General features: G+C 44.6%; 1 protein-coding gene across 1 annotated transcript in view; it reads right to left on the bottom strand.

The window, feature by feature from the left end:
• LOC115086037 (E3 ubiquitin-protein ligase TRIM39-like) overlaps positions 1-813 on the bottom strand; it is a 58,293-nt gene extending 57,480 nt beyond the window's left edge. Inside the window, exon 1 of the mRNA XM_029592611.1 lies at positions 661-813. The gene's annotated coding sequence lies outside the window, so the exon portion shown is untranslated. The remainder of the gene's footprint in view (positions 1-660) is intronic.
• Positions 814-22,793: the final 21,980 nt, after the last annotated feature.

The raw sequence follows: 22,793 nt of genomic DNA, 5'->3' as shown, positions 1-22,793 counted from the left end.
GAACACTTAAAGACGTCAGATTCAGTCATGTAATAAAACAAATGTCAACGCATTCCTTTATGAATGCTCTTTCCAAAAATGCAGAGAGTGTATCATAACTACAATAAAACAGCAATAACCATAAGAACTTTAAGATTTGCAATGGACGCACAACAGAGCCAAAACAGTCCATATTACAACCTGACATGCAAAACAAACATTCAAAATTCCGGTGTCACCTCAGTGACAGTAAAATAAACTTCCCTCCACTTCCAAAGACTGTGAAGTGACACAAACCCTTACAAAAATATAATAAAAAGCCGCACCATCCCATACCATAACAGCAGTAACTCTCAGGATTCAAACAGCAGCAGCCTTCTCTGTGAAAAGGCAGCAAGGCAATCATTTCACCAGGCCCTAGAACACTAATACACCACCTACTGGGCAAGCAGCAGGCTGGACTGCTGTAAATCCCTACAGAAAAAACTACACGCTAGCCGAAGTACTGCACACCTCTGTAAGAAACACACCACTTTCCCCGTCTCAGGGGAATAATTAGTCAGTGAACTGCAAAGTATCAGTAAAAAGTTTCTCTTCATTCACGCACTTGGAAGGATGGGTGCTTACTACAGACACGCAGTAGACACAACACGCATTGATCAGGCTACATGGATTACATACCCTTTCTCGTTCCTGTTATCTGATTTCTGCGGTTAGCGTCTCGGCACTTTCCCCCTTTCTTATTCCTGTCTTGCCCCGTGGCAGACTCCTCCTTGTTTGCCTATTTCGCTAAATGTTTGTGCAAGAGAGGGGGTGTGGGTGGGTCTCTGCCCTTTCTGCTTTTTGTATTTCCATTTCTTAGCTTGGTGGTTTGACTTTTTAATCAACCCTGCTTACAGCCTAAGGGGTGGGTGTCACACACTCTTATATTCTGCTAGAATGAGACCTACGGTCTCACAATCTGCTTGCACAACCCGCCTGTCAATTCCTGTTTTAAATGTCAGAAGCAAAAAGGATCTCTAAAAACAAAGATTAACTCTTAAGGGAGCATTACATTAAAAACAATTCTTTATACTGTGCTTAGCAAAGCAACAAGGGGGCTTTCCAGATTTTTAGCAGCTTCTTTTAATAATTAGCAGCATGAAGTAGTCTAAATAAACATTTTAAAGCAACTTATGTTCCTCATTCTGGGTGGATATGCAATAGCAACATTTGAGCTTTACTTCTCACACCTCTGTCACACATGCAGAGCACAGACCGACCCTGACATAATACAGAATAAGGGACTACAAATTAGAAACAGAAACATGCAGATAAGACGGAAATGGAAAGCCCAATAAACCAATCTCTGTGAACACTGGAATACTGAAGAAAAAGCAAAACACAAATATATAAGAAATGCACATTCCCAAAGACGGGATCTTCCAATTGATGAAAGTCTAAATATATATATATTTATTTTTTTTTACTTTTGTTGTCTGATCTTATTTTTCTAATCAGTTGGTCTCAGGCTCTTTTATCCCCCTTCTCTGTCTTTCCTAATTCCTTTGTCAGGGGCTCTTTTATTATTTCTTTACTTCCCTCTCCTCCTGCCCTTTCCTTTCTCCCTGATACTCACACACAGGCTCTGTCTCACACACAAATGCTGTTGGAAACGTGGACCCTTGAGCAGGCTCGAGAGTTGGAGGATCCACTTGTAACCATCGTAAAGAGTCAGTAAAGAGGTCCAGATAACTGATCCGCAAAGATAAACTTTTTATTGCCAGCAAGATGCAGCTAAGACAAAGGCTTAGAACAACTGCATGCCACTCCCCTAAAGGAGCAGAATTTTATACATTCTTTCTAAGTAGGCGTAACTTACAATCAGACCATTGCACATATGTCATTTGACAGACATAATATTGGACATTTTCTAGCAGCGTTAATTATTACAGTACAAAAATGTAATTATAAAATGGTAGTGCGTTCCACTGCGTGTCAGTACGTCAGTACGTAGTGCATTCCAGTGCGTGTCAGATATTAGTGCATTCAATATGGTGCGTTTCACACTGAGGGGAGGCCCTCAGTGGTACTCGTAGACGGGAGGCGGAACAGGACCAGGAGACCTGACAGGAGCTTCACCTATACCAGCCCTCGTTCCCCGCAGGATGGGTGCCAGAGCTGGCAGGATGTAGGCGGAGGTCTCCTGGCGGAGGAAGTCCAGAGGGCGATCCGAGTCGAGGCTGGCAGAAGTCCGGAGAGACGGTGATGATCCAGGAGTCGAGGCGGGCAGCAGAGGTGCAGCACGAGGAATCAGGCCAGAGGTCGGGGCAAACAGAAGACAAGCGGAAGGCGGAAAACACGCCAAAGGTCAGCACGGGCAGAAGACAGGAGAATCCAGATACCAGGCCAAAGTCGGAACCGAAAAGGCAACCAAAAGCAGGGACAGGAACAGGAATGGAAACACAGGAGCAGGAACAGGCAGGAGCACTGGAACGGAGGCTGGAACAAGCAGGAATACCAGGAACTAGCAACTAGCTTACTCAGAAGAGCTGACCTGTTGCCGAGGCGAAGAAAGGAAGTCTGGGGTGGCCTTAAATAGGCCTTGGCTGATGATGTCGGGTTTGGGGCCAGACCGAGGTTTCCCACCGTGGCCCCTTTAAATGTCGTGCACCTAAGGGGGTGGAGCCCCCCCGAAGAGATCGGTGGCATCTCCCTCGTGGTGAGGACGCTGCGGCAAGGCCATGGGTGCGGCCCACATCAGATTGGAGAAGGCAGCAGAAGAAGCCGGCGTCTGCCGGTAAGGGAAGGGGAACCTGGCTGCGGTGGCCCCAACAAATGCTTTCTCTCATACAGGCTCCAATTCTCACATGCTCTGTCTCACACATGCTCCCATGCTCTCTCTCTCATAAAAACACACAGGCTTCTCACTCCCATACTCTCATACATTCACACATAAGCTTCTCACTCCCATACTCTCATACATGCACACACAGGTTTCTCACTCCCATGCTCTCTCTCATACATACACACACAGGCTTCTCACTCCCATACTCTCATACATTTACACATAAGCTTCTCACTCCCATGCTCTTTCTCTCATACGCACACACACACAAGCTTCTCACTCCCATGCTCTCTCTCATACGCACACACACAGGCTTCTCACTCCCATGCTCTCTCTCATACGCACACACACACAGGCTTCTCACTCCCGCACCTTGAATACTGTGTACAATTCTGGTCGCCGCATCTCAAAAAAGATATAATTGCGATGGAGAAGGTACAGAGAAGGGCTACCAAAATGATAAGGGGAATGGAACAACTCCCCTATGAGGAAAGACTAAAGAGATTAGGACTTTTCAGCTTGGAGAAGAGACGACTGAGGGGGGATATGATAGAGGTGTTTAAAATCATGAGAGGTCTAGAACGGGTAGATGTGAATCGGTTATTTACTCTTTCGGATAGTAGAAAGACTAGGGGACACTCCATGAAGTTAGCATGGGGCACATTTAAAACTAATCGGAGAAAGCTCTTTTTTACTCAACGCATAATTAAACTCTGGAATTTGTTGCCAGAGAATGTGGTTCGTGCAGTTAGTATAGCTGTGTTTAAAAAAGGATTGGATAAGTTCTTGGAGGAGAAGTATATTACCTGCTATTAAGTTCACTTAGAGAATAGCCACTGCCATTAGCAATGGTTACATGGAATAGACTTAGTTTTTGGGTACTTGCCAGGTTCTTATGACCTGGATTGGCCACTGTTGGAAACAGGATGCTGGGCTTGATGGACCCTTGGTCTGACCCAGTATGGCATTTTCTTATGTTCTTATGTTCTCATATGCACACACACACAGGCTTCTCACTCCCATGCTCTCTCTCTCATACGCACACACAGGCTTCTCACTCATGCTTTTTCTCTCATACACACACACGCACAGGCTTCTCACATGCTTTTTCTCTCACACACACGCGCTTCTCACTCATGCTTTTTCTCTCGTACACACACACAGGCTTCTCACTCTCATGCTCTCTCTCTCTCATACACATACAGGCTTTTCACTCTCATGCTCTCTCTCTCTCATACACACAGGTTTCTCACTCTCATGCTCTCTCTCTCATACATATATATATATCCACACACATGCACACAGAGATGCTTCTTACTCCCATTCTCTCTCTCATATACATACACAAATACACACTCTTTATCAGGGCCTCTCCCTCTCTTCCATGTCTCCTTGCTGCAAGGACTCTTCTCACGCCGCTCAGGATAAGCTCCGCGACGGCCTGGTGACAGCCGGGTCATGCGGGATGAGTTTCATGATGGTCCTGTATCAGGTCTCTCTTCTCAGGCACTGGGTAACTGAGTAGGTGAGCCTGAACGCAAAGTGAATGGGTCACCTGTGGCTACTCCACTAGTCAAAGGCCCAGAGACTTCCCGAGGATAGATTCAAGGGCACTATTAAAGGAATATTTGCACAGAGCAGGTTTAGAGAGGTGAGAAATTATAGGCCCAGAAGCAGATAACATCTATGAAGCCTCAGCCATTTTAGGGCAGCAGAAGAGCTGGTCATGAAGGAACTCAAGGGGTCCTACAGTATCCAAGAGCACTCAATGTCGGTTTAGGGGTCCTTTCCAGTAGGAGGGCTGTTACAAGGAGTGGACTTTTTTTTTGGTTACATAGAAACATAGAAATGACGGCAGAAGAAGACCAAACGGCCCATCCAGTCTGCCCAGCAAGCTTCACATTTTTTTCTCATACTTATCTGTTTCTCTTAGCTCTTTGGTTCTATTTCCCTTCCACCCCCACCATTAATGTAGAGAGCAGTGATGGAGCTGCAACCAAGTGAAATATCAAGCTTGATTAGTTATGGGTAGTAGGGGAAGTAACCGCCGCAATAAGCAAGCTACATAAGAACATAAGAACATAAGAAAATGCCATACTGGGTCAGACCAAGGGTCCATCAAGCCCAGCATCCTGTTTCCAACAGTGGCCAATCCAGGCCATAAGAACCTGGCAAGTACCCAAAAACTAAGTCTATTCCATGTAACCATTGCTAATGGCAGTGGCTATTCTCTAAGTGAACTTAATAGCAGGTAATGGACTTCTCCTCCAAGAACTTATCCAATCCTTTTTTAAACACAGCTATACTAACTGCACGAACCACATTCTCTGGCAACAAATTCCAGAGTTTAATTGTGCGTTGAGTAAAAAAGAACTTTCTCCGATTAGTTTTAAATGTGCCCCATGCTAACTTCATGGAGTGTCCCCTAGTCCTTCTACTATCCGAAAGAGTAAATAACCGATTCACATCTACCCGTTCTAGACCTCTCATGATTTTAAACACCTCTATCATATCCCCCCTCAGTCGTCTCTTCTCCAAGCTGAAAAGTCCTAACCTCTTTAGTCTTTCCTCATAGGGGAGTTGTTCCATTCCCCTTATCATTTTGGTAGCCCTTCTCTGTACCTTCTCCATCGCAATTATATCTTTTTTGAGATGCGGCGACCAGAATTGTACACAGTATTCAAGGTGCGGCCTCACCATGGAGTGATACAGAGGCATTATGACATTTTCCGTTTTATTCATCATTCCTTTTCTAATAATTCCCAACATTCTGTTTGCTTTTTTGACTGCCGCAGCACACTGAACCGACGATTTCAATGTGTTATCCACTATGACACCTAGATCTCTTTCTTGGGTTGTAGCACCTAATATGGAACCCAACATCGTGTAATTATAGCATGGATTATTTTTCCCTATATGCATCACCTTGCACTTATCCACATTAAATTTCATCTGCCATTTGGATGCCCAATTTTCCAGTCTCACAAGGTCTTCCTGCAATTTATCACAATCTGCTTGTGATTTAACTACTCTGCACAATTTTGTGTCATCTGCAAATTTGATTATCTCACTCGTCGTATTTCTTTCCAGATCATTTATAAATATATTGAACAGTAAGGGTCCCAACACAGAACCCTGAGGTACTCCACTGTCCACTCCCTTCCACTGAGAAAATTGCCCATTTAATCCTACTCTCTGTTTCCTGTCTTTTAGCCAGTTTGCAATCCACGAAAGGACATCGCCACCTATCCCATGACTTTTTACTTTTCCTAGAAGCCTCTCATGAGGAACTTTGTCAAACGCCTTCTGAAAATCCAAGTATACTGTATCTACTGGTTCACCTTTATCCACATGTTTATTAACTCCTTCAAAAAAGTGAAGCAGATTTGTGAGGCAAGACTTGCCCTGGGTAAAGCCATGCTGACTTTGTTCCATTAAACCATGTCTTTCTATATGTTCTGTGATTTTGATGTTTAGAACACTTTCCACTATTTTTCCTGGCACTGAAGTCAGGCTAACCGGTCTGTAGTTTCCCGGATCGCCCCTGGAGCCCTTTTTAAATATTGGGGTTACATTTGCTATCCTCCAGTCTTCAGGTACAATGGATGATTTTAATGATAAGTTACAAATTTTTACTAATAGGTCTGAAATTTCATTTTTTAGTTCCTTCAGAACTCTGGGGTGTATACCATCCGGTCCAGGTGATTTACTACTCTTCAGTTTGTCAATCAGGCCTACCACATCTTCTAGGTTCACCGTGATTTGATTTAGTCCATCTGAATCATTACCCATGAAAACCTTCTCCCATGCTTATTTGTTTTACCCAGACTGTGTTATTCAGCCCTTATTGGTTGTTTTTCTTCTCCCCTGCCGTTGAAGCAGGGAGCTATGCTGGATATGCGTGAAGTATCAGTTTTTCTTCTCCCCTGCCGTTGAAGCAGAGAGCTATGCTGGATATGCGTGAAGTATCAGTTTTTCTTCTCCCCTGCCGTTGAAGCAGGATATGCATTGAAAGTGAAGTATCAGGCTTATTTGGTTTGGGGTAGTAACCGCCGTAACAAGCCAGCTACTCCCCGCTTTGTGAGTGCGAATCCTTTTTTCTTCTCCCCTGCCATTGAAGCAGAGAGCTATGCTGGATATGCGTGAAGTATCAGTTTTTCTTCTCCCCTGCCGTTGAAGCAGAGAGCTATGCTGGATATGCGTGAAGTATCAGTTTTTCTTCTCCCCTGCCGTTGAAGCAGAGAGCTATGCTGGATATGCGTGAAGTATCAGTTTTTCTTCTCCCCTGCCGTTGAAGCAGAGAGCTATGCTGGATATGCGTGAAGTATCAGTTTTTCTTCTCCCCTGCCGTTGAAGCAGAGAGCTATGCTGGATATGCGTGAAGTATCAGTTTTTTCTTCTCCCCTGCCGTTGAAGCAGAGAGCTATGCTGGACATGCGTGAAGTATCAGTTTTTCTTCTCCCCTGACGTTGAAGCAGAGAGCTATGCTGGATATGCATTGAAAGTGAAGTATCAGGCTTATTTGGTTTGGGGTAGTAACCGCCGTAACAAGCCAGCTACTCCCCACTTTGTGAGTGCGAATCCTTTTTTCCACATTTCCTCTTGCTGTTGTAGCTTAGAGCGATGTTGGAGTCACAGTAACCATGTGTATGTTTATTGAATAAGGGTATTGTCTCCAGGCAGTAGCCGTCATTCTGGCTAGCCACCCACTCTTTATTGACGGCCTCTTGATTTTATGGATCCACAGTGTTTATCCCACGCCCCTTTGAAGTTCTTCACAGTTCTGGTCTTCACCACTTCCTCCGGAAGGGCATTCCAGGCATGCACCACCCTCTCCGTGAAGAAATACTTCCTGACATTGGTTCTGAATCTTCCTCCCTGGAGCTTCAAATCGTGACCCCTGGTTCTGCTGATTTTTTTCCTATGGAAAAGGTTTGTCGTTGTCTTTGGATCATTAAAACCTTTCAAGTATCTGAAAGTCTGTATCATATCACCTCTGCTCCTCCTTTCCTCCAGGGTGTACATATTTAGATTCTTCAATCTCTCCTCATAAGTCATTTGATGAAGACCTTCCACCTTTTTGGTCACCCTTCTCTGGACCGCCTCCATCTTGTCTCTGTCTCTTCGGAGATACGGTCTCCAGAACTGAACACAATACTCCAGGTGAGGTCTCACCAAGGACCTGTACAAGGGGATAATCACTTCCCTTTTCTTACTCGATATTCCTCTCTCTATGCAGCCCAGCATTCTTCTGGCTTTAGCTATCGCCTTGTCACATTGTTTCGCCGACTTCAGATCATTAGACACCATCACCCCAAGGTCTCTCTCCTGCTCCGTGCACATCAGCCTTTCTCCCCCCATCGAATATAGTTCATTTGGATTTCTTCTGAGATATAGTTACTGGCTTGGACAGGAAGCTACTGGGGGATTCCTAGCTGCACAGGCCTCTGTATAGGAGATGATGTCTGGAATAACTCCCGCTCTCTGCCTCCATCCCTCGATGGAACCTACCCTCATGTCTGGACTGGTCTGGCTGCAGCCAAGAAAAGGAAATTAGCAGGTCTGGCCTGTTTTCACCATAAAGATGAAAGAAAAGAAATAGATGCCTGTAGTCTTAAAACAATCCTTTATTGCAGTGGAGACACAAGGGTAGCCCGACTCTGGCCGAGTTTCGCCGTTTCAAAATGGCTGCCTCAGGGGCTTACAATAATCTTCTTGAATTCATTAGTTATATATGGACTAAGAATATAATGTGATCATATAAAGAGCTGTATGATCTCTTATGTTGCGTCTTGAAGCATTCCCGATAGCAGAACTCCACTAGCAAAGGCAAACAGCATTTGAAATATTCAGGTGGACTGAAACGTACGCATGCACGGTCAGAGCAGAGCGAGGCTGTATTTTGTAAACTGCGCAGCTCCCATCGCACAGTTTATAAAATGCTGGGCTGCATCTCTGCGCCTCCGTTTACATGCACACAGGCAGTAATCCTCCCTGAGCCCAATTTTAGAGCGGCAGGTTCACCGCAGAAAATCAGCGGGAATGTGCCCATCCTCCTTGCCTGGCGTAGAGACTCACAGTTACGCGCAGACCCCGCATTTTACCAAGGCACAGCCGTAAATGATGTCCTTCCCTATCTCCACCCTGGGGACTTTTCTTTCAAGCATGCGAGAAACTGCTTCCGCGCCCGTACCTGGGGCGGTTTTCCAAAGGCCTCTGCCTACGTGGAGAACAGCATTTTCCGTGCACACTACTGAATACTCAGTCCATACTGTGCATTTTTTTACAACTTTATGTGCATAGCAGCCGCACAATTTTCAGCAGTCCCTCTGCTCCATACACCTTGTACCGTTGGGGGTAATATTCAGCCAGATACACCTACCTGGGTAACTTTGGCTGGATTTTCAGTAGTACAGCTGCACCACTGGGCATCCGCGAATGTCTTAAAAGATAGCCAGATAACTTTATCCAGATAACGTTAGGACTACTCGACGGCACAACCAGAGTCTATTACATTAGCCAGATAAATCTTATGGCTAACACTGATTACTTATTTATTTAATTTATTTAGAAGTTTTTATATACCGATGAACGTTGGGAACATCTCATCGGCTCACAATAAACGAAATGCAGAACAATGTGCATAAAATTAAGTAACCGAAGGATGATAAATCAAAATGTACGAGAATAAACTTCAGAAAGGTAGAATAAATATAAATGTAAAAAAGAACAATTTACAAAATATATGGCATAAAATAATTATTTACAATTTGAGAATTATAGAAGAAGTCGGGGGGGTAGGTGGGCTGTGAGGGGGATTCTTGTTTGAAGAGGCAGGTTTTCAGGTTCTGTTTACATTTTTTAGGGCACGACTTTTTTTTTTTTTTTTTTTTTAATCTGGCTAGCTTAACCCTGCCCTGGAACAGCCTCCGAACACCCCAACATGTTAACGAGTTTATCCAGCTCCACCTTAGCCAGATAAAGGGGGGGAAATACTAAAAACGGTCAGCATTCAGCTGCTGCACACTGAGATCCCCACTTAATGGATTTTAGCAAAGACATCGGAAGAGGAAAAAACTTTCCGCTTCGTGTCTAATAGCTTCAGCCCTGGACAAAGCTGGGCGGGTGGGTGCACGCAGCAGACGATTCTGTACGTTTCCCAGGTTCCAGGGGGGCAAGAAGAAACCCAACCCTCCTTCTCATTCAACCAGCCTGCAGGTTATTTAGCTTTTTATAAATCATACGTTCAGATTTTATTTATTGATTTTTATTTACCGATATTCGTGGTAACATCATACCGGTTTACAGCATGATAATAATACATTAAAGTTAATAAAATACATCAATATTAATAAAATATACATTAGGAACATAGAAGTAAATCAAACTGCACTAAAAAATAAAAATAATTCAAATTATCCTAAAAATCCTATGCCAAGATTTCACAGCTGGTCCCACCGAATTAAATGCACACGTTTGTGAAATGGAGGACCGACAAGGGGCACGGGTGAAAGAACCAAGGGGAGTGGTGTTTTTCCAGTATTTATTTATTTATTCATTCTTTCTCATAGAGCCCTCACACAGAGAGACCCTGGCCGGCGCGGTGTGCAGCCTATCAAAACCCAGACAAAAAAAACACAAATTAAAAAAAAAAAAACCAAAACCAAAAACTTTGTTATTTCCCAATACAAAAAAACAGCAATAAAATTGTTAACCCAATAAAAACTATTACACTTCAATCTAACATGGGAAAAGCCATGATTCCGTCCCTTTCAAAAGAGCGGGCAATTTAACGCCATCCGCCGCTCTTTCGGCGCCGAGTTCCACAGTTCTGGTCCTATAACCGAGAAAAGGCACCTGCTGGTTGACCTTCGATACCGCCTTCAAGGTCAGTACTGTGAACAAATCTCTGGAGCGGAGCGAAGGCATCTCCTAGGAGTATAAATTTCTACACCCGCTGTGCGTAGTTTGCTCCCCGACTTCAGACACTTTCTACATTAAATTCATGATCTTAAATTGTACTCTTTGCTCCTCTGGAGGGCATCCATAGCTGCCGAGAGCAGCAGAATGCAAGCAGATGTCGTTCATCCACACTCAAGCTAAGCGACCCTTATGAAGAATTTAAATCCAGTTATAAATCTGTAACCACAAGAAGCCACTGCAAAGATGGTGGATGCTTAGTGCTGGGGTGGAGCTGGCACAGCCCACAAGGCAAACCCCCTAGGCACACAGCGACAGCTGGCAAATGTTACCTTGGGACGAGGCTGGTCAGGTGCTTCAGCCCCCTTGGGATCCGGGGGCCGTTGGGACTTAAGGTGGTAGTCCCTCAGGGTAAAGAGAAACAGCCCGGGGGCAAGCGCGGTCGGGACAGGCAGCAATCAATGAGGTGCCGGGTGTGCTGGCTAAAATCTCAGTCTCTCAAATCGACGGCTGCTGCTCCTCTGAATACTTGCATTGTGTCAAACACAGCTTCTTTCTGGAGTTCACAGGAGGTAATGGGTATAGGCCACGTCACAAGGTGAGCTTGCAAGTTCCTTTCACTCAGGCCAGTGGCGCCTAATACAGGGCAGACTATTCCTGATCTTCATGCATGTTATGACCGTCAGCCATGGGCGGCCATGGTTGACCCAACTCACATCCTGCCATGCCTGACCCTTTGCTCCAGGTCAACTCGCGGCTCTGGCCAGCCATTGTCGCCGCGCTATTTCTGGTCCTCTCTGCTCCACATGGCGGCTGGGACACCGCCAACCCATGCTCCAACTCTGGGCCTTCCTAGGCGTGCATGCACAGGCATCTGTTCTCTAGTTAACGGACCAAAGTCGGGAACTCCTGGCTGTCCCCTATTGATGACATCATTTACCTTGAGATATATAAGCACCTCCTTTGGCCTACACAAACTGACTTGGCAATGAGTTCTCTGACCTCTGGTGTTTATTCCTGTTTCTCCAGACCCACGATTCTTGCCTTGGATCTCCACCCTCTGACCTGAACTCTAGCTCGGGTACCCATTCCTCGGGGGCCTGCTTGCACTACCATCTCCAAGACCTTGTCTCCATGCTTCCCCGTTCCTCACCAGAGGTCCTATCTGCTCACGCCCCAGCTCCTCGGGGTAACCGCTGCCTTGCCTATCAGAGATCTCGACTCTACACTTCCCCGCTCCTCAGGGCAGCATCTACAGTCACTACGCCATAGACTTCGACTCTACGCTTCCCCGCTCCTTGGGGCAGCATCTACGTCACTACGCCAGAGACTTCGACTCTACTCTTCCCCGCTCCTCGGTGCAGCCTCTACATCGCTTCACCAGAGACTTCGACTCTACGTTTCCCCGCTCCTCGGGGTAGCCCCTTCGTCACTACGCCAGAGACTTCGACTTTACGCTTCCCCGCTCCTCAGGGCAGCCCCTTCGTTACTATGCCAGAGACTTCGACTCTACGCTTCCCCGCTCCTCAGGGCAGCCCCTTCGTCACTACGCCAGAGACTTGACTCTATGCTTTCCTGCTTCTCGGGGCAGCCTCTATGTCACTACAGCAGACACTCTGTTGCTACACTTTCCCACCCCTCGGGTCAGCCCTACATTGCTTCTCCAGAGACTCTGTCTCCGCACTCCCCGTGGCTCGGGGCCTGTCCTGCACACCTGCGATCACGTGGCAGTGACGCAGGATGTCTCTTTCTTTACTGAACTATAGTTGTGGTCCCTGCTGCAGCTGGCCTTGCCTCCTGACGGTGAGAACCTGTGGTGTCCTACCCCCTCAGGTAGCATCAACCTCCACCTCGGGCCAAGAGTCCACGAAACCCACAAACCTAACACTGCAACATTTCCCTTGCTCTCCAGTTCCATTTCTTAATATTTGTTGATTTATTTCTCTCTCTCTGTGCTGCACAGAATAATCTCTTGATCCTGACATTTCCAAGAGCGATGCTGTTCTTGAGGTTTTATTCTCTACCTTTTTGCACCAAGCTTTTCATCAACAGGAGATCACAACTTCATTCTTCAACAATTCTCTCAGGCTCGTGATCCCAGTGCTTTTCTGTTAGAGTTGTTATAGTGTTACACAGTTCCCAGTAGATGAGTGTGCCACCGTTGTACCTCTCTGTATACAGGACTTCTGACGTCAGCACTCACAACCCAGTGATGTTATATAGCATTACACGGTTTCCAGAGGATGAGCCATTTCACCTTGTTCTGCCTCTCTGTATACAGGGGTTATAAGATCATAAGAACATGCCATACTGGGTCAGACCAAGGATCCATCAAGCCCAGCATCCTGTTTCCAACAGTGGCCATTCCAGGCCATAACAACCTGGCAAGTACCCAAAAACTAAGTCTATCCCATGCTACTGATTCCAGTAATAGCAGTGGATATTTTCTAAGTCAACTTGATTCATAGCAGGTAATGGATTTCTCCTCCAAGAACTTATCCACTCCTTTTTTAAACAGAGCTACACTAACTGCACAAACCACATCCTCTGGCAACAAATTCCAGAGTTTTAAATTGTGCATTGAGTGAAAAAGAATTTTCTCCGATTAGTCTTAAATGTGCCACATGCTAACTTCATGGAGTGCCCCCTAGTCCTTCTATATCCGAAAGAGTAAACAACTGATTCACATTTACCCCTTCTAGATCTCTCATGATTTTAAAGACCTCTATCATATCCCCCCTTAGCCGTCTCTTCTCCAAGCAGAAAAGTCCTAACCTCTTTAGTCTTTCCTCATAGGGGAGGTGTTCCAGCCCCTTTATCATTTTGGTTGCCCTTCTCTGTACCTTCTCCATTGCAACTATATCTTTTTTGAGATGCGGCGACCAGAATTGTACACAGTATTCAAGATGCGGTCTCACCATGGAGCGATACAGAGGCATTATGACATTTTCCGTTTATTAATCATTTCCTTTCTAATAATTCCCAATATTCTGTTTGCTTTTTTGACTGCCGCAGCACACTGAACCGACGATTTCAATGTGTCATCCACTATAACGCCTAGATCTCTTTCTTGGGTTGTAGCACCTAATATGGAACCCAACATTGTGTAATTATAGCATGGGTTATTTTTCCCTAGATGCATCACCTTGCACTTATCCACATTAAATTTCATCTGCCATTTGGATGCCCAGTTTTCCAGTCTCACAAGGTCTTCCTGCAATTTATCACAATCCGCTTGTGATTTAACTACTCTGAATAATTTTGTATCATCTGCAAATTTGATTATCTCACTCGTCGAATTCCCTTTCCAGATCATGTATTAATATATTCAAAAATACGGGTCCCAATACAGATCCCTGAGGCACTCCACTGCCCACTCCCTTCCACTGAGAAAATTGTCCATTTAATCCTACTGTTTCCTGTCTTTTAGCCAGTTTGTAATCCACGAAAGGACATCACCACCTATCCCATGACTTTTTACTTTTCCTAGAAGCCTCTCATGAGGAACTTTGTCAAACGCCTTCTGAAAATCCAAATATACTACATCTACCGGTTCACCTTTATCCACATGTTTATTAACTCCTTCAAAAAAATGAAGCAGATTTGTGAGGCAAGACTTGCCTTGGGTAAAGCCATGCTGACTTTGTTCCATTAAACCATGTCTTTCTATATGTTCCGTGATTTTGATCTTTATAAAACACTTTCCACTATTTTTCCTGGCACTGAAGTCAGGCTAACTGGTCTGTAGTTTCTCGGATCGCCCCTGGAGCCCTTTTTAAATATTAGGGTTACATTTGCTATCCTCCAGTCTTCAATACAATGGATGATTTTAATGATAGGTTACAAATTTTTACTAATAGGTCTGTAATTTCATTTTTTAGTTCCTTCAGAACTCTGGGGTGTATACCATCCGGTCCAGGTGATTACTACTCTTCAGTTTGTCAATCAGGTCTACCACATCTTCTAGGTTCACCGTGATTTGGTTCAGTCCATCTGAATCATTACCCATGAAAACCTTCTCCGGAGCGGGTATCTCCCCAACATCTTCTTCAGTGAACACCAAAGCAAAGAAATCGTTTAATCTTTCTGCGATGGCCTCATCTTCTCTAAGTGCCCCTTTAACCCCCTTTAACCGATCATCAAACGGTCTGTCCAACTGATTCCCTTGCAGGCTTTCTGCTTTGGATATATTTTTAAAAGTTTTTACTGTGAGTTTTTGCCTCTATGGCCAACTTCTTTTCAAATTCTCTCTTAGCCTGTCTTATCAATGTCTTACATTTAAACTTGCCAACATTTATGCATTATCCTATTTTATTCTGTTGGATCCTTCTTCCAATTTTTGAAAGAAGATCTTTTGGCTAAAATAGCTTCTTTCACCTCCCCTTTTTAACCATGCCAGTAATCGTTTTTGCCTTTTTTCCACCTTTATTAATGTGTGGAATACATCTGGACTGTGCTTCTAGGATGGTATTACTCGGTGCTGTTAAAGCACGTTCCAAGGTCACTTTGAGGAAGGTCAGCTTGGCACATCTTTACCAGGCTAAAGGTAAACATATACTCTGCAACCCCAGGAACCCGCCCCCTGCCTCCCTCTCTCATCCCAAACAGTGGATTCAGAGCAGAACTGGGATATTTCAAATACAACTCGCCATATAAAAAAAGATATTCTGATTCTGGTGCTCTCTCAGTAACAGAAACAACAAACTCCCTTACTACCAGGCACACTGTAAAATACAAAACCTAAAAAAAATAAATCCACTCAGCGCATGCGTAGCAAACCTTCCATCCCATTGCAACACTAACTGCAAGAACTCAAACAGCAATAGCCCTTCCTATGAAAAGGCAGCAGTGCAGCACTAATGCATATCCCACTGAGAATGAGAAAACGCAACAAAGAAGCTCGATACAAATCTGACCTACTAATAAAATATCTCACTTCAGTCACACATACAGATCCGACCTCCCCAATCACAGAAATTATAAATGTGGAGACAAAAACTGGAATGGAAACCTCAAAAAGCCCACTCCGCGTTGCAGTGCAAAACTGGAGAGCTACAAACAGAAACATCATCATTAGCCTCCAAGTTCAATTCCCTTGTTATATGTAACTTTGCTTGTCTCGGCCTTCTTGTTTGGTTACACTTGTTAATCCCCCAAGTTCCATGTAAACCGGCCTGATGTGAATCTCATTCATGAAGTCCGGTATAGAAATAGAAATATTAAATAAATAAATAAATAAATAAATACATCTCCTCCTACACTAAGCAAAGCGCAAAGATAGAAGAAATGCACATTTCCCAACTGAGATATTATGGCTCTCGCACCCCGTCACTCCCCTTCCACACCTCTATCATCCTTCACTTTTCCCAAATACTCCCTTTCAATCATCCGCTCACACACCCTGCCCAGCATTCCCGACCCCCACATCCTCTTCCCTGCTCCCTCTCTCCCCTGTTTGATTCTCTCTACCCCCTTCATCTCATCTCCCTCTCTGCCCAGCTAACACCACCCCCCGTTTCCCACCCCTTCCTGCTCGGCAGCCCCCACATTCCCTCTCCATTCCACCTTCATCTTCCAGCACCCCAACCTCTTTTCCCCCCACCCTCCACAGGGTGACGACATCAGCACACAGCATCGCTCCCGACTCAGCAGGGGAAGATTGAGTTTGCGTCCCATCAGGCCCAGAACAGCAGGCGCTGGCAATGTCTCGCTCCGATCTGGGTGAAGGAGGAAACAGCCTCCCACTGAGCCAGAAAGAAGAGAAGAAGGAAGTGAGAGGAGCCTCCCAATGTAAAAGAAGTCAACCAACTCCCACCCAGGCTGATAAGGAGGCAGCCATCTGCTGTCCGGCGACACACCACTGTGTCCCGACTCACCAGTTGATAACCACTGAGTTAGAGTATAGTTTGTCACATTTTCATAGTTTATCTTGTGCATTTCAGGGAAATGCATTATCCAGGAGTGAGAGTGCTATCAAATTCCACTTTATAGTTAATCCATGCAATATTGCAGATTTATTTATTTATTTATTTATAGTATTTCTAGACCGGAGGTTCCAGTATAGAATACATATCACCCCGGTTTACAAGGAACTCAAACTATCGCTTCATTTAGCATTTAGTCAGATGCATGGGGGCAGGGAGACTACAGCCAGCCATGATGGTTTTGGTGTTTTAATAAGGTCACCTTCTTTCTGAAGCTTTTCCCACATTCATTGCAGTGAAAAGGTTTAACCCTACTGTGCATTCCCTGGTGTTTTATCAGGGATGAGAAGTCTCTGCAACTCTTCTGGCATTCGCTACACTGGTAAGGGCGCTCACCGGTGTGGATTCTTAGGTGAACTTTAAGGCTAGCCTTCGTAGAAAAGCTTTTTTCACATTCAGAACAACTATGTGGCTTCTTGCCTACGTGGATCCTCCACTGTATACTCAAATATGCTTTGTTAAGAATGTTTTTATTACATTCAGTACATTTAAATTGTTTCTCTATCATATGGGCCCTCCAGTGACATTCCCGCTGAGATTTTACACCTAATTTTTCATCACACTGAGAAAAGGTATGGGGGTTTCTTCCTCATTGTTGGTGGCTGATGATGCTTTCGATAGTGAGACAGTACGAGATCCTGGCGACTGAACATTTTCCCACATTCAGGACATGGAAATGGTTTCTCTCCTGTGTGAGTTCTCTGGTGAATGTGTAGGCCTTCCTTTCTTGTGAAAGCTTTATTGCATTCTGTGCATGGAAAGGCTCTCTCTCTCCGGTGTGGGTTTTTTTATGCCTATTGAGCTCTCTACGATTACAGAAACGTTTCTCACATTCACTGCATGGAAAAGGTTTCTCTCCTGTGTGTGTTCTATGATGTGCTGTTAGATGCTTTTTTAAAACAAAGCATTTCCCACATTCAGTACAGTTAAATGGTCTCAAACCCATGTGGAACTTCTGGTGTTCTATTACTGAATCCTTACGAGTGAAACTTTTCCCACATTCAGAACATGGATATGGTTTCTCTCTTGTATGAATTTTCTCATGTTTTCTTAGATATTGCTTCCGTGTGAAATATTTTCCACATTCTGAGCACGAAAAGGACCTCTCTCCTGTGTGGCTTTCTTGGTGAGATAGTAAGCATGATTTATTTTCAAAGCTTTTCCCGCAGGTGTCACACAGAAAGGATTTCTTCCTGTTCCTCTTTCCCTGATGGAGTTCAGAAGTCATGTGATCACTGTTATACTTTGGAAGGCTCTCTCTGCTCTCGGGTGTCTCTGGTGCTCAGGGATGTCTGTGAGCTCCCTGTCACTTCTCTCACACTCGGTGTTTTCATCCGATGAGTCTCTTGCAGGGTCTCTCTGCTTCTTCTCTGACTCCTGCCAAATTCTCCTCGTCTCTCTGCACTCAGGACCCTTGGAAACATTGGCATTTTTTGCATGCAGTCTCCATTTTATGGAATGTTCTCTATTCTCCTCTTTTATCATTTCCTGTGCCACCTTATTATCTGTTGGATATTAAAAAAAAAAGGCATTAATGAAGCATTAGTGACTACAGAACGCTTCCAGTGGTCAGGAATCAAGCTTTGTCAGGAGACATAGAATGACCTCATAGGATCCGTGTGAGAGAGTAAATGACCGTTTTACATTAACTTGTTCAAGACCTCTCATGATCTTAAAGACCTCTATCATATACCCCCTCAGCCGTCTCTTCTCCAAGCTGAACAGCCCTAACCTGTTTAGTCTTTCCTCATAGGGGAGCTGTTCCATCCCCTTTATCATTTTGGTTGGCCTTCTCTGTACCTTCTCCATCACAACTATATCTTTTTGAGATGCGGCGACCAGAATTGTACACAGTATTCAAGGTGCGGTCTCACCATGGAGCGATACAGAGGCATTATGACATGCTCTGTTTTATTAACCATTCCCAACATTCTGTTTGCTTTTTTGACTGCTGCAGCACACTGAGCCGACGATTTCAATGTGTTATCCACTATGACGCCTAGATCTCTTTCTTGGGTTGTAATTTCATTGTGTAATTATAGCATGGGTTATTTTTCCCTATATGCATCACCTTGCACTTATCCACATTAAATTTCCTCTGTCATTTGGATGCCCAATTTTCCAGTCTCACAAGGTCTTCCTGCAATTTATCACAATCTGCTTGTGATTTAACTACTCTGAATAATTTTATATCATCTGCAAATTTGATTACCTCACTCGTCGTATTTCTTTCCAGATCATTTATAAATATATTGAAAAGTTGCCTATCTTAATTGATTATAAGAACATAAGAACAAAAGAAATTGCCATGCTGGGTCAGACCAAGGGTCCATCAAGCCCAGCATCCTGTTTCCAACAGAGGCCAAAACCAGGCCTCAAGAAACTGGCAATTACCCAAACACTAAGAAGATCCCATGCTACTGATGCAATTAATAGCAGTGGCTATTCCCTAAGTAAACTTGATTAATAGCAGGTAATGGACTTCTCCTCCAAGAACTTATCCAAACGTTTTTTGAACCCAGCTACACTAACTGCACTAACCACATCCTCTGGCAACAAATTCCAGAGCTTAATTGTGCGTTGAGTTTAATCGGAGAAAATTCTTTTTGTCTTAAATGTGCCCCATGCTAACTTCATGGAGTGCCCCTTAGTCCTTCTATTATTCGAAAGTGTAAATAACCGAGTCACATCTACTCGTTCAGGACCTCTCATGATCTTAAAGACCTCTATCATATCCCCCCTCAGCCGTCTCTTCTCCAAGCTGAACAGCCCTAACCTCGTCTGTTGTCAGAATGTTTCTTCTATATCAGTTACTGGATGAAAGCGACGAGTCCCTGCAATGTTCTCTTATGCTAAAGCCCAACGTTCATATCAGCCGCCTCCAGTTCTGTGTAATGAAACCTGCTGCAATGTATCAGGGGAGTCTGTGGTTCCACCCTCGTTCAGGAACCTCTAATCCCCCCTTCAGCGGGGGGGGGGGGGGGCACCTACCTTCTCAGCCCAGAGAACCACTGGGCACACTCAACTGGGAAGGTGGAATTAATTCTTGGAGTCTGTGGACCCGCAAGGCCAAACTGGGATCAGGAAACCTTAAGAAAACACAAAATGTCCAAACCACATGCACCACAAGAAAAATAAAGTTTACTTCAAAATTAACTACACAGGCAAGGTCTACAAAACTTTCACAAGTCAGCCACAGCCAAATGTTGCAGGAATGAGTTAAAGTCACAAAACATCCCGTCCACACTCTCTCAAAGAGAATTTTCCCCAAAATGGATCTTCTCTTCACTTTCCCAGTCCCCAGAAGCAAGCCCAACATCTCTCGTCATCAGTCCCAGTTCTGACAGCTCGATTGTCTCCAGGACAACTCATCCCCCTCTTAGATGGACCCATTTTACCCATCCCTGGAGATCACTGCTGCTGGCTGAAGAGGGTCAGTGAACCTGTGAGCTTTATTCCAAGTGCATCTTTCTGTCCCACCCACCCACATGCAAGCAGATTCTTGGATTTATATCTTCAGACGGATGGCTGGTGTTACTCTGTGCAGATGGCACCTTTCCAGGACAGAGCCCAGGTCACCTTTAATTCAGAGGCTCTTATTCCATTTAAAAGGACAAGAGACATTTTCACACACGAAACCAATCAGGGATTGATCTGAAACGAAGGAGTGACCCAACCCTTACCAACAGATTAAACGTCCTCTTGCAGACCTTTGACAAATTAACATTAAATACACCATATAAATGTAAGGGACTTTAGGTTACGCATCCTTATTCCCCTAGCAAGCTAAATTAACTAAGAGCACAACAAATTTGAGATAAAGGCAGCAGTCCAGCAGCAAGAGGGGGGCTTCCCAGTCTTTTGCATCGAGTGTCACATGTATGATTTTTTACCCACCGGTGAGAAGTTGTACATGTGCAGGCGATGCAAAGAGCTCCTGGCTCTCAGGGAACGAGTCCGATCTCTGTAGGCTACAGTGGCAGGCCTGGAGGAGCTGAGGCAGACAGAGAGGTATATAGATGAGACCTTCAGGGACATAGTAGTCAAGTCCCAACTTCAGACTGGCAGCCCTGGTGCTGCCTTGGAGGAAGAAGGTCTCATGATGGGAGAGCATCAACCTGGTGCAGCAGGAAAGGATCCTGTAGCAAGGACCTGCTCTCCAGGTGATGCATTGTCCTTTCGCACTGAGGATATCTCCCCAAGGCCTACTGCCCAGGAGGGAAGGGTTAGGTCGGCTGTCATAGTTGGTGATTCGATTATTAGGAATGTAGATAGCTGGGTGGCTGGTGGGCGTGAGGATTGCCTGGTAACAAGCCTACCTGGTGTGAAGGTGGCGGACCTCACATGTCACCTAGATAGGATTTTAGGCAGTGCTGGGGAGGAGCCGGCTGTCGTGGTACATGTGAGCACCAGTGACATAGGAAAATGTGGGAGGGAGGTTCTGGAAGCCAAATTTAGGCTCTTAGGTAGAAAGCTTAAATCCAGAACCTCCAGGGTAGCATTCTCTGAAATGCTCCCTGTTCCACGCGCAGGTAACCAGAGGCAGGCAGAGCTCCGGAGTCTCAATGCGTGGATGAGACGATGGTGCAAGGAAGAGAGATTCAGTTTTGTAAGGAACTAGGGAACCTTTTGGGGAAGGGGGAGTCTCTTCCGAAGGGATGGGCTCCACCTTAACCAGGGTGGAACCAGACTACTGGCGCTAACCTTTAAAAAGGAGATAGAGCAGCTTTTAAACTAGAACAAAGGGGAAAGCCGACAGTCGCTCAGCAGCACATGGTTCGGAGAGAGGTATCTTTAAAGGATACTAATGATGCATTAGAATTAGGGCATCCCGACAGTGAGGTTCCAATAATTAGAAAAGTAGTCCAGGTTTCTGTAACTAAAAACTCACCTGAGCTAAAACATTCTAACTTATTCCTATCAATTAAAAAGCAGAATGAAAATACAAACAAAAAACAAACTTTGAAATGTTTGTATGCTAATGCCAGAAGTCTAAGAAGTAAGATGGGAGAATTAGAATGTATAGCAGTGAATGATGACAGACGTAATTGGCATCTCAGAGACATGGTGGAAGGAGGACAACCAATGGGACAGTGCTATACCAGGGTACAAATTATATCGCAATGATAGAGAGGAGCACTCGGGAGGAGGTGTGGCGCTTTATGTCCGGGATGGCATAGAGTCCGACAGGATAAACATCCTGCATGAGACTAAATACAAAATTGAATCTTTATGGGTAGAAATCCCTTGTGTGTCGGGGAAGACTATAGTGATAGGGGTATACTACCATCCACCTGGTCAAGATGGTGAGACGGACAGTGAAATGCTAAGAGAAATTAGGGAAGCTAACCAAATTGGTAGTGCGGTAATTAATAATAGGAGACGTCAATTACCCCAATATTGACTGGGTAAATGTATCATCGGGACACGCTAGAGAGATAACGTTCCTGGATGGAATAAATGATAGCTTTATGGAGCAATTGGTTCAGGAACCGACGAGAGAGGGAGCAATTTTAGATCTAATTCTCAGTGGAGCACAGGATTTGGTGAGAGAGGTAATGGTGGTGGGGTCACTTGGCAATAGTGATCATAATATGATCAAATTTGATTTAATGGCCGGAAGAGGAACAGTGTGCAAATCCACGACTCTCGTGCTAAACTTTCAAAAGGGAAATTTTGATAAAATGAGAAAAATTGTTAGAAAAAAAACTGAAAGGAGCAGCTACAAAGGTAAAAAGTGTGCAAGAGGTGTGGTCATTGTTAAAAATTCCATCCTAGAAGCAGAGTCCAGATGTATTCCACACATTCAGAAAGGTGGAAAGAAAGCAAAACGATTACCGGCATGGTTAAAAGGGGAGGTGAAAGAAGCTATTTTAGCCAAAAGATCTTCATTCAAAAATTGGAAGAAGGATCGAACAGATAATGCATAAATGTTGGCAAGTTAAATGTAAGACACTGATAAGACAGGCTAAGAGAGAATTTGAAAAGAAGTTGGCTGTAGAGGCAAAAACTCACAGTAAAATCATTTTTAAATATATCCAAAGCAGAAAGTCTGCGAGGGAGTCAGTTGGATCGTTAGATGA

The sequence above is a fragment of the Rhinatrema bivittatum genome, chromosome 2 (genome assembly GCF_901001135.1).
Source record: "Rhinatrema bivittatum chromosome 2, aRhiBiv1.1, whole genome shotgun sequence".
Lineage (NCBI taxonomy): Eukaryota > Metazoa > Chordata > Amphibia > Gymnophiona > Rhinatrematidae > Rhinatrema > Rhinatrema bivittatum.
The sequence above is the reverse complement of the archived record's forward strand: the minus strand, read 5'-3'. Positions and strand labels throughout refer to the sequence as shown.